Source organism: Coffea arabica, chromosome 1c, assembly GCF_036785885.1.
Source record: "Coffea arabica cultivar ET-39 chromosome 1c, Coffea Arabica ET-39 HiFi, whole genome shotgun sequence".
Lineage (NCBI taxonomy): Eukaryota > Viridiplantae > Streptophyta > Magnoliopsida > Gentianales > Rubiaceae > Coffea > Coffea arabica.
The window spans coordinates 15,229,390-15,243,046 of NC_092310.1; positions in this window are offsets into that span (position 1 = coordinate 15,229,390).

Below are 13,657 nucleotides of genomic sequence, written 5' to 3' on the forward strand. Positions count from 1 at the left end.
CAAGAAATGAATACAACTCGCTAACTAACGTGCCAAATGGAACCCAAGTCAATTCACACTAACTTCGTACTCTTGAATACAGTCACTCTATATCTCAAAGTTGCCTCAGTCCGTACATTTAAAATTGGCTCACTCTTCTTGAAAGTCAAGAATTTTAAAACATAAGAAAAGTATTTAAAGTAATCAGAAATCTTATCAAGTTCAAGATTCACAATGTTAACCATAAGCTTGCCATTCTTTCAAAATTCAGGATATATATATATATTTTCTTCGTGTAAAGCATGGACAATTTCAAGTGTGAGACTACACTAATATACAATCAAGGGGAAAACTTAGTTTAGAAATTGTTATCCTGGTATTAACCCATCATATACAAAATTCAACAACTCATCAGTTATTCGCTAATTTTCAAATTTGAAATTCAAGTAAAATTCACCTTTTTACCAAAATCAGGAAAATATACATATTTAAAGCATATATATCTTATTTCCACTCATCGCTTACAAATAAAACTAGTACATCCTAGTTTTTCTTCAAAATCCCAAAACAGAATTTCTTTAGAAGGTATGTGGGCGGAAAATGCATTTAAACACATTACACGTACACATAGCCCACATAACCAGGTTAAGCAATCATACGGAACAGTCAGTCAATTACATACGAAGTCATTGCATGAAACAATAGGGTCCTCAAAAGTACTTTGAACAACTAGGTCACAAGTGCAAAAGAACTCACGAAAAGCTTTTCCCCTTCTAGGGCTTCGTCCAAATATTTATATCTTAATCAAGGTCGATCACGCTTAACCATACCCGAACAAACCACACGAAGTTCCATAGAATCGCCTTTCTAGTTCACCAAATCCTTTCTAACCTAGGCCCTCATATCCTTCGTATCCGGGCGCAAGAATCTTGTCTAAGATAGTTCACATCTCGAGCCGGCCGGTCCCAAGAGTAAACCATCCTTATTAAAGATTCCTACCCGACATACATACCTAGCTTCCTCGAGTCCCATAATAATGATTCATACACTTATCACATGCCCGGTTCATAACTTACGCTCATACGAGCACTTAGACATATTCATGAAATTTGGACCACAACACCCCTTGGCCCAGTCTCACTCCGCGCAGAGACCACGCGACGTGGCTCTGATACCACTTGTAACAGCCCCACTTTCCCCTAAGGCGAACCAAAGGGGTTAGCGGACTGCCTGCCCAGCTCTCGCCAGGACTACGGATCAGTTAACGTCGATCTAATGCGCTCCGGAGCTTACCAACGCGCGCAAATAGGTCAAAATCACAAAATAAAAAAAACGAAAATCGAAGCCGCGATGAACAGTAGAGGACACGTCAGAATCCGGCCGGATTTGGCCCTTTCCTTTTCCAAATTTTTTTTCTTTTCCGTTTGAAACGCGTATCAGTTCGAAATCCAACCAAGCATCGACCAAACATATATATACATTGGAAACCAACATTTGCAAGCCAAGACGGCATATCAAATATTCAACTAGTTCATACATGTACAAATAACCATTTACAAGCCAACCATTGGTTGCAACAAAACACTTAGGGTTTTCACCCTCAAGGAGCTATTCAAAATATACATTCACATGAGCTCAACTTGAACCAACTAGCACATTCTTTCCAAAAGTGGTCATTTTCCTGTAAGGAAAACAAATGGCACGGTATGAGCTAAAGCCCAGTGAGCAACTATCACACAAAAGCAGTCAAGATCACATAATCATAACCGTTCAGTTCAAATATACAATTAAGAGATAAATCAAACCAGTGAAAGGATACGGTTGGCTCTCAAGAGCCCATTTCCACACTTGCAATCTTGATCCAACCTCATTGACCCTCCGTCAATGTTAAAAGTACCAAAACCGTAGACCTCACTTTACTTCCTTTCCTTCCACCAATCATACCCCAACCGGGCCCGCACTCCATTCAGTCACTTTTGGTAATACTCGAGTATACCGGAACCAAGAGTCTCATTACTACAAGGTTCCTCAGTACAGTCCCCGTGGCAAGACAATTTTCACGACCAAGCCCTCGCCGGCATCGATCCAATTGACTACCAAACGGGGTTGAGCTCAGTGATACAGTAAAGCCGTTGGACATTCATCCAAACGACACCAAATCAGTTTCCATGAGTGGAATTCAGTATTTCATATAACCAGTACAGTATTTCAGTGAACAGTCATTAACCATGAATAAAATCACAAGGGGTGAGGGCGGTCAAGTACACCCTCACCTTAATCACTTCCAATAAGCAAATAAGCCTTCAAGGCATCAATTACACATATAACAAAGCCACATTGTAACATTTAAGTGAGTAGTATACTCACAAATCAAATAAGTGCTATTTCATGCACTTCCGTCAGGGGAATGTCGTGAACCACCGTCACGCCCTAGAACAAGTAAACAAATGCAATGAGACTCGATAACGAGTCATATAGCAATGCCAATCACAACCCCAATAGGGTTTTATAAACATATACAAGCATGATAGCAAACCAGGAATTAAGAAAGGCCTTAAACTTAGGCCTTGGAAAGAAAATCGGATTCGACCTCATAATGCGGTAATGGCACAACTCTCACTACGATTATCGGATGGGGGTGTAAGACCCACCGCTTCGAAGCTATGGAACAGGGCTACAACAATGAAGAAGGTCACTCAATCCAGTTCCTAGCTTAACTAGGTCGAAAATGCCAAATACTATACCAGAATTACCAAAACAGGTTTGCAAATCACACAAAACTGTAATTACTATAACTTAGTCTATACAAGTCCAAATGCCGAAATTCCAAAGGCATATGTTAGCTAAGACATCCAGCTACATTTCATCAGAAGACACCAACAACTAAATCCAAACCAATTCCAGTCAAAATGGCCAATAACCAGTACAGTTTTCGCATTCTGTCCAAAGCAGAACAGCTACAGTAATTTCGTCATAACTCATTCCACATTAATCCAAATGATCTGAAATTTTACAGGCACCTCAAACACATCAATACCTAAAACTTTCATGTTTTGAGTAAAGTCAAATTCGGCCTCTAACCCTATGATCCAAAACCGGACAGAATTGGGGATTTAAGAACCCTAACTTTTCAGTTTTCATTCCAAATCCAAAATTGGTTGCATTTATCCACATTTCACACCCACTAGAGTTATTATAGGCCATTGCCAATCATCACAACCAACCACACCATCATAATCCAATTAAACCAGAAAAATCATCAATAAATGGAAAACTTCACCAAATCACTTCAAGTCAAGATAAAACCAGAAATTTCAGCACTTTAATCACTAATAAGCATAACTTAAGCATCATTAGATGTAGGAGGAAGATACACACACCACTCACCTAGTAACAAGAGAGGTAGAGGTGTTGGACACCTTAGCTCTTCCAAAAACTTCACCAAATCAACCACTAACACCAACTAGAAAGATTTTATGGAGTAGAAACTAGTTTAGTTGGTTGAGTTATGGATTGAAGCAAGAAGAAATCAAGACTTGAAGAGGTTTTCTTCCTTCCTTGAACTTGAGAGAGAGGGCCGGCCAACAAGAGAAGAAAAATTGTGAATTTTATGCAATTTTTGGATATTTAATCCTTTGGTCAAAAAAGTCAAAATTGTGAATAGTAAATCTTAAAGGAAAACCAATAACATGGTGACACTTGTCACTCTATTTAATGCATTCTTATCACTTCTTTTCTCTCTCACATCAATCACTTCACACACTCTACTTATCTCTTAACACCCGATAAAATTTACACAGTATCCGGAATTTAACCTAATTGGCCGAATTTTTTCGAACTTTTCGCACTAGTGGGTCCCACGTCCAGTATATATTCTTAATTTTCTAAAAACTCACCAATACTAGAAAAATCATCTAAAAACTATAATTGCTCATAAAATCAACCCAGAAAATGTTTCGAAGCCAGAAAATGCAAAAATTATGCAATTAAGGGAACTAAAACCCTAGGAAAATTTTTAGGGTATTTACGGGTTCTCACAAACAAGACTACCCACATGCATAGAAGAGTTTATACGTGAAATTCTACTTCCAAAAACCAAGATTTGAAGGTTGGATCATCACCTACTTGTATGATGAACAAAGGCAGAATTTCGGCTCCCTCCTTGTCCAAGAAACTGTGGATTGCAGCTCTCTTTTGTAGCTTAATATGATCTCCAAGTATTAGGCTAAGTGTGTGTGAAATTTGGAAGGAATTGGGTGAAGATTTTGTGAAGGAAAATTTTGAAGAACTTGAGTTGTTTTTGCATAAGGATGGCCGGCTGCTTTGTGAGGAGGAGAGAGAGTGCTTTGGTCTAAATTTGGCTTCCTAAGGAAGCTTCATTTGTGTGGCTAGAATTGGTGCAAAAGTCAACTCTCTCTCGTGCGCGCACGCGCGCATTTCGTGCTCAATTCCTCTTGCATTTGTTTCACTAGTGCACTAAACCTCTCATGCACTTGTATTCATATTGATATTGTTCACTCTTAATTGTCCCAAAATAAGGGTCTAAAGTCCATCAATTAAATCGCACGTATAAAAACGCGTATCTCCAAATTAAGCGCGATAAAGCAAAGTCTTCAAGAATTCTTATAATGATAGTATCACTAACTAATAATTGAACAGTTAAACATAAAAATGTCTATTTCAAGGCTAATATACAAGTTTCCAATTTTCCAAGCTTATCGTATTCTCGAATCGATTATTGATTCCAATCGCATATTCACTATTTTCACTTAACGAGCTTTCAAAAATTAAATTTTGAAATAGGTCATTTTAAAAATATAAGCAAGTCATAGTTCCATGTAATTGGGTTTAAAATGGTTGAAATAAATTATTTGGAGAAAACGGGTGGATAAATAATTAATTAAGCCATTAAAATAAGATTAAAATAAGTAAAAATTCGGGTCCTCACATCCTTCCCTCATTAAAAAGAATTTCGTCCTCGAAATTCATACTCTGATTTATGAATAATCCCAAATACTTTCTCCTCCCGTGATCAATTTTCATCACTTTCAAATTCTCCCTTTTCAAAACTCACACCTATAGAACTTAACTATTCTCAGGTGCCATTCATGATCTTATTACAGGTCTAGAGGCGTGGAGCAATAGTTTACATATACATATAGACCGTAAAATCAATTAAAAGCAAGGTAGATTTTCATATGCCAAAAGATCATATTGGTTACACTAAGTTATAATAAGTTCCTCAAACCATTTCAAAAGAAAAGGGGAACAACAAGATCAAAATGTGCTAAGTCGCAATATACATCAAAAGGATGTCATCTCCTATATAAAAGTTACAACCTCTAAAAGTGCCAGTCTATGCTAGGGTAGAACCACAATCCCTATTTGTCGAGTGGAGTCAGATTCACCCCTACTCGTAGAGTTTCCATTTCATGGATTTCTCTTACAATCATCAGCATTAATCACTCCTTTTGGCACTCGACTGATTTGCAGTGGATTTAGCAGGTTGTTGAGAATTTCCTTCTTTCTTAGAAGCTTTAGGGCAATTCGAAAACTTATGCTCGGTACTACCGCACCTCAGACATTTTCCTTGCTTTCTCCAGCACTCGGCCTCAGTGTGGTTAATCTTGCCACAGTATCCACAAGTTATATGAGGAGTCACGGCTTGACTAGTTTGGGATTTTCCCTTTTGTTGACCTCGTCTACTCTGATTTCCTTTTGGTGGGGCTTTGCTTGATGGGGTTTCTCCGGGTTTTTCATGCATCTTCACTTCTCCAACCTCTTTTTCCATATTAAGGGGTTGGGTAGACTTCTCGGATGGTTTAGGGATATCACTTGGGTTACCCCTCTTTCTAGCGTGAAAAGTCTTAGATTGAGACTTAGCATTTTCTATCCTTTGTGCCTTATCCAAGGCATCCGTAAAAGTGGTAATCTGGGCAGCTGCTAGGGATTCTTGAATTTCTACATTTAATCCCTGAATAAACCTCCTTATCCTTTTCCGTTCAGTAAGTACAAACTCAGGGACAAATTTGGAAAGTTTGGTGAACCGCTCCTCATACTCGGCCACACTTAATAACCCTTGTTTCAACTTAATAAAGTCGTCCTCCCTCTTTTCTTATATAATTGGCGGGAGGAACTTGACATTAAACTCCCTCTAAAAGTTTACCCAAGTCCAAGGGATTTGTTTTCTTTCTCACTTTACACTAACAATATTCCACCACGAGCGTGCCGCCCCTTCAAATTGGAAAACGAAAAAATTCACTTGCCTTTCCTCGGTATAATCTAAAGCAGCAAAAATATCAACCATCATTTCAAACCAATTTTCTGCTACCTCGGGATTAGACCCTCCATGGAACTTAGGTGGAGCGAACTTCAAGAATCGCTCTAGGGCTCTATACTCGCCCCTGTCTTGGTTCCTAGGTTGGTTGACTGGTTCAGGTCCTTGGCGCTCAGTTAAGCACTCAAGAATATCTGTCATGCGGTTAATGGCCGTAGCCACTTGGTCACCCTCTTCGTTTCTAGGATTTTGGTTAGGTCCAGTCGCGGACCCCTCACCTCTCTCGGGAGTGCGGGGTTGCCGAAGCCCACGCCTACGCCCCCGTCCACGTCCTCGCCGATTCATTTAGCAAGCTTCTAAACGCATAATAGAAGTAGAAAGTATAAGCATGTGAATCAAAACATAGCTATTTGCATAAGTTAGAAATCATGTCACATGTCAATGTGCATGCAACGAGTTAGTAGTATCAAATACAAGTCATAGGCAACTAAGTGCCACAAATATAGTACTTGCAGGCAAAATACAAAAGGCCTCACGGTGAGCACCACCCCTACTATACTAGGCAGGATCAAAAGAAAAACCATAAGCTTAGTTAGGGACAAAACTAGAATAATCCATGATACCAAACCACATCATTCAAATAGTTATAACTCCAAATTGCATCCAAAAGCTTGAGCTACTTCCTAAATTCTCAGTCTCCTCGTTAGAGTCAAGGTGAAAGTTCTTGTACAATCTAGGGTAATAAGTCAAACCAAACTGAATACAAAGATGTCTCATTTTCAAGTTCAAAGTGGAGCCCAAAATTGTTCAAATGGTTCAACTTTTCTTTCGGAATATTCGACAAGCAAAAGAGTGGGGAAAGCAAGGTTTCTAACCCTTAAACTCACTAGATGGCTATTTAGATTTTCTAATCTTGACCTACTTCCAATCTAACTCGAAGAGTAAAGTCTTATAGTGTTTTGCGAGCAAAATGGTGCTACAACCTCAAGCACCAAAATCACGCTGCACTTAATATACAATCAAATCCCACGGTCCGGCATCCTAAACTTTTAGGCCTAGGATACACTACAAAGATCTAAAGCCTAAGCTGTGATACCAACTGTGACGCCCCCACTTCTCCCAAGGGCGAACCCAAGGGTATCTGCGGGATGCCTGTCCAGCTCTCGCCAGGACTCGGTACAAATTCACTTCAAACATAAGAATAACCAATTAATACTAAATGTAAAAAATATAAAGGAAGGTCAATTGCTTAATAGTCGATCAAGTCTTACATTATAAGTGACCAAAATATCTTACAATTCCAAAATATACAGCTTCCAAAAGTTGTCTAAACAAATACATTCAAAATTCTAATAAAAGGCCATCAAGTCGACCTCTCCATAATTCCTTCCATTTCAGTTCCTGTTAAAGAAAGCAAGTCTAACGGGGTGAGCGGATGCTCGTGAGGCCAAGAAAACATGCAACAGACATAATACAAATAACAGTAGCACTTCGCAAGAATGAAAGCTATAACATTCAAGTGATTCACAATTTATAATAAAATACCCTTGAGTAGGACATAGGAGCTCTCATGAGCTACTTCCTATTTGCTATGCCAAAGTTCAATCCAATACCTCCTTATAATAACATTTCGTCACCCGATTAGGTAATCAAATCCGTAGAATTTCACTTTTTCCAATTATGGTTCTGAGTCGACATGAGAGGTACCTTCCACCGGAATCGGTGTGTTACATACTATTGCTTAGTGGTCGATTATACGTTTATGGTTCTGAGTCGTCAAGAGAGGTACCTCCCACCCGAATCGGTATGGTACATACTTTCGCTCAGTGGTCGATGAGACATCGCTCCAATCGACTTATACTTTGCTTATAGTTCTGAGTCGAATGAGAGGTACCTCCCACCCAAATCGGTGTGGTACATACTATCACCCATTAGTCGATGAGACTAGGGTTGCAAACGAATCGAGCCGCTCGCGAGCGGCTCGAGTCAAGCTCGAGTCGAGCTCGGTCGACTCGAGTCAAACTCAAGCTCGAACTCGAGCTCAAAATATTAAACTCGTTAGACTCGCGAGCTTGAGTATATATATATATTTTTATTTTTATTTTTATTTAATAATAAAATTATGTATATTATAGATATATTTTTTTTTATTTTTTATTTTCGTAGTAAAATTACGTATATATCCTTAATATTTTATTATTTATTAAGAAAAAAAATATTATTTTATTTATTTTTTTAAAAATAAAATAATTATTTTTTTATTTTTTTCGAGCTCGAGCTCGAGTTCGAGCTCGGCTCGACTTGATTCCAGTCGAGTTTGAGCTCAAAAATTGCTGGCTCGTCGAGCTCGAGCTTGGTAAAATTTAGTCGAGACTCGGCTCGATTAGCTCAAAACTCGACTCGACTCGGCTCGTTTGCAGCTCTAGATGAGACATCGCTCCAATCGACTTAGAAAGGTTTACGGTTCTGAGACGACATGAGAGGTACTTCCCACCCGAATCGGTGTGGTACATACTATCACTCAGAGAACTAATCATTTATTTAGGGTTTTGAGCTGACATGAGAGGTACCTCCCACCCGAATCGGTGTGGTACATGTTATTGCTCAGAGACCCGATTATACGATTATAATTGTAAGGGTTCATGACATTCAGTCCAATCGAGAAATACCGTTATAGGCCAATGAGCGCACTCCAATCGACAGTCATGCAGTTCAATTATGAATCGAAGAGATTCACTCCAACGACATATACAGCCATAGCATATACTGCAATTCAATTACAATTCATTTTATTGAGAACGCATTCGATAAAGTACATACTCGACTCAGCAGTTATAACCCATCACTTTCATATTGGGCAATTCACATAATTTCCAAATATTTATGTACTTGACACTCACCAAATAAACAAAGAACAAATGTCACTTGACGTTCATGCGTCCATCGTGGAATCCTCTTGAAGGTTCTCATGCGAGCCTAAGCAATTAATAGTGAACTATCATTTATATACCCCAATTATCACGAATGATTGTACGCTTGTACCATCCAAGAAAATCTCACGAAAACGAGCCTAAATTACTCGCGAATCAAGGCTCAAAGTGAGATTTTAAAATACAAGAGAAATATGGTTTTCATCTTTGAAATCAAGTGTAAAATGTTCAAGGGATATTGAGGAAAATAGGAGAATTCGAAAAAACTCCATTTCCTTATGTTTCAAAAATTTCAGTTTTGATACAAGATCTTTGAAAAATTGTATCTCACTCATTACAAGTCCAAAATTGAAAAACTTGGTACCATTGGAAACTTCTTCCAAAGTACTAAAAGTTCCTAGAATACAATTTTCCATGATTCCAAACGGAAGGTATTCAAAAATAGGCTCGAAGTCGCTGTTTTGGAAAGTGAAGACAGATTTGGGTTGATTTTCGACAAAGTTTGGAAATTCGGCAAAATTCACACAATGCAAACTAGCTTCTAAAATTTGGAACTCAATTAGAGTTGCAATCAAAGTTTAAAACAAATAAGCGAAACAAGAATCGGAGTTTTGAGTATCGAGAGACATCAGTCCAAAGTTGGTCACATTTCGCAAACTATTCAGTCATTTTCCAGATTTAAAGACTATCTTGGGAATATCGTTTGGCCATCGATTTGGCATTAGAAATACACCAAAATTGGTACACTAAATCTTTCATGTGTGAAGAACATTTCTACCAAGTTTCATGGAAAAATTCCCACGGAAAGACAGTCATTAAAACAACCAAATTTCAAGAAATATTTCAAGGCTAATCCGCCTTTTCACTTTTCTTTTGCTTGCAAAAGTTTTGTGCAATGAAATCAGTTCTAAATCACTCCATTTTTTAAACCAAGAGTCCATAAACATCCACTGAGCAATTTAAAAGTAATGAACATCACAACCTTCGAAATATAACTCCCCAAATCAGATTTGACCATTCGGTCAAGAGAAAAGGAAAAGTTTTCCAGATTTGAAAAGCAGACTTTGGGACATCTGTTGGGCATCAAGAAGGACTTGGAATGACATCAAACTTGGCAGTATTATACTACCATATGAGGGCTATTCCACTGCCAAATTTCATGGATAAATAAGCACGGGAAGTTGGTTAACCAAATCACTCAAGTTTCCAAAATTTTAAGGCAAAGCTGCCTTGTATATGAAAATTTCCTTTTCTAAACTTTTGACCAAGGAAAAATGCCCAAAACATGCCTCGTTTATGATAATCAGGTCTAGTGAGGATTCAAAATACATTTGGTATGTGAGAGCTCGAAATTTTCCTATTTTCTAGGCATCTATTTTAGTTTTTTTCGTATAATTTCCGTATTTTCTTTCTTATATGAATGTTCTGTGAATTTTTATGAGTAAATATAGTTTTTCAATCATTTTTCTAGTATAAGTTAGTTCATGAGATTTTAGAAGTGTACAGTGGATGTGGGACCCACTAGTGCGATAAGTGCGGTAAATGTGGTTCATTTGGAGAAGTTTTGTATACATGGATTATATTACATGGTGTTATGAGATAATTAGGGGTTAGTTAGTTAATTAAGTCTTGCAAGACAAAAGAAATGAGATAAGCTTGAAATGGGCACATGTTGCATTGTGATTGGAGGTTGGCATTTGACTAGTCTTTCTTTACCTTTACTAAACTAATTTTGACCAAAAATCATCTTCCATTTCCTCCTTCTTGGCCGTGCAACAAGAGAGAAAAGAGAGAGAGAGCTTCTTCAATTTTCCTTCATTTCTAGCTTGAATCTTGCAAACCTACCGGTTAAATCCCAAATTTCTCCACAAAAGTGAGTTGCTAAGCTAGTTTAAGGTGTTGAGTGAAGCCATTTATGAAGAACAAGCTCTAGTTGTCTTGTTTCTTGGAGTTGCAAAGGTGAGGTGTTAAATATCTTCCCTCTTATGTTAATAATGATCAATTAAGGATTTCTAGTGGTAGAGCATGTCATTTTGTGGATTATTTTGTGACTTATGGTTGAGTTGTTCAAATTTTTCTATTTATTGAGGATTTTCTATTTTAATACATAAATTATCATTTAGTCATGGATTAATGGTTTGTTATAGTGTAAGATGGAGTTGGTATGTGTTGGAAATGATTGGTTGTGAAAAATTGTTGGTTTGAAACTAAAATTCCATATTAGGGTTTCAAACAGGCCTGTTCTGTCCGGATTTATTTGAGCATGTTAGAGACCGAATCAGCCTTAAGCTAAAACATAAAACTTGTAGAGAATGATGTTTTATAGTTTCCTACAAAATATCAGCTCAATCGGAGGAACGTAGCCTATGAAAAGACCGAAATAGCCCTGCTGCCCTGTTTCTGTCTGAAACTGATAATCAGCTTATGTAATTGGTTAGTTTGACCAGGAATATTACCGAATTGGTTGTTGATGTCTTCTTAAGAATTCTAGCCTTGTATCTTAGCTTTCAAATGGCTATGTAATTACCTGAATTGGAGTTGTGTGTGCTGAGATATGGGTGAATGAATCAGGACTGCTGGTTGAATTCCACAGGGAGTTTCGAACTGGAATATTTGGAGTTGTTTTGGTAAATTTGATCTAGTTAGGGTGAGAACTGGACTGAGTAGTCTTCATCAAAGTTATAGCTCCCTATCTTAGCTTCGAAACGGTATAAATTGCACTCCAATCCGATAAGTGTAGCTCCCCAGTTGTGTCCGTTCCGCTAAATGACGTCAAAACTGTCTTTTGGTTTTAGGGCATAAACTTCATTTCCGGACTCTCCCTAGCTTGACCATGCACTTATACGTTTTATTGGGCCTTATTTTGGGTAGTGTGTGGGTTTGATTTGACTTGTGTTCGAGTCTTAATTGTGATATTCTTGTTGTATAGGTCGTGCCGGTGACCCGGGGCCTACGTCTGAAGCGAACTTGTCAATTTGCTTACTTACCTTGGTGAGTGTACCATTATATGGTCTACTGCTTAAATGGTTTATTATACTTGTTATGTGAACTTGAATGGCTTAAATGGGACGAGAGTGTACTTTATCGCTCTCGATCTCTTATCTGTAGTACTGTTACTGTCAAAATGTGAAATTGTCTACATGTATGATTTGACATGGCTGAGGGCTTTGCCCGACAACTTAACTGTGCTATCTGAGCTCATACTTCATTGGTCTTTAATCGAATCGAGCCGGCAAGGGTTTAGGCGAATTGATAAGGGACCTTGGGTTCACTGCAATCAAGTGGAGTGTTAACTCCTCGACCTTATGGTATACTCGAGTATTACCCTCTCTGTTACTGTGAGGTGCTCGGGCTCGGTAAGGGGGCGACCGGTGGAAGGGATATGGAGTAAAGTGGGGATCTATAGGATGTTCTTCTCTGTAAAGGTTGACGGTGTGTCAACGGGTTAGAGATCAAGTGCGGCCAGTGGAAAGTGGCTCTTGAGAGCCAAGTGTATCCTTTCATTGACTTGTTTTGTTTATGAGATTTGGGATCACTATGTGATAAAATGTGTTTATTGGTACCTCACGAGCGTAAGCTCACCCTCGTTATTTTGTTTTCCTTACAGGGATATGAATAACTTTTGAGGAGACTATTTTGTTTTGAAGCACGAGTTGACCTAGTTTTCATGTTGTGAGGACCCAAAAATTTTCACATTTTCTCAACATTATTTTATTTCTTTGATTATATTTTATACTTTCCTTGGAAATATTGAATTTTCTATGCATTTTTACAAGTAAGTACAGTTTTAAAATCATCTTCCTAGTATGAGTTAGTGTACGTTGAGTTTGAAGTGTATTATGGATGTGGGACCCGCTAATGCAGTAAATGCGATATATTTTTGACAACTTGTTGGAGTTTGGTTAAGTGATATTATTTTACAAGGTGCTAAGAGATAATTAGAAATTACCTATATGGATTAGTATTAGAGAGACAAAGAGATAAGCTTAAGCAAGCAAGGTGCCAAGTGTCACAAACCCATTGGATGTTGGATTTGACCAAGACCTTCTTAACTTTCCTAAAATCAATTTTGACTCAATTTTCTCTCATTTTTCTTGTGTCTTGGCCGAACCTCTTGAGGAGGAAAACAAGAGAGAGCTCTTCAATTTCTAGCTTCCAAATTTGCTCAAATCTTGAGTTTCAACCTACCAAATCACAAACCACACCATACAAGTGATCTTTAGGGAAGGTTAAAGGTGTTGGTGGAGTTGTTTTGGAGGAGGAAAGATTAAGCTCCTACCTTTCTTGTGGTTTTAAGGTATTTTGCCAAGAACATCCTCTTTACTTCAATTAATTGCTTATTAGTGGTTTTTAGTTGTTTTAGATGTTGTTTTGTGGAAGATTAGCACTTGAATGCATGAATTCTAGTTTAGGGTTTCATTTTTACCCTGTTCTGCCTGGACCTGTTAGGCCATGATGAAGGCTGAATCAG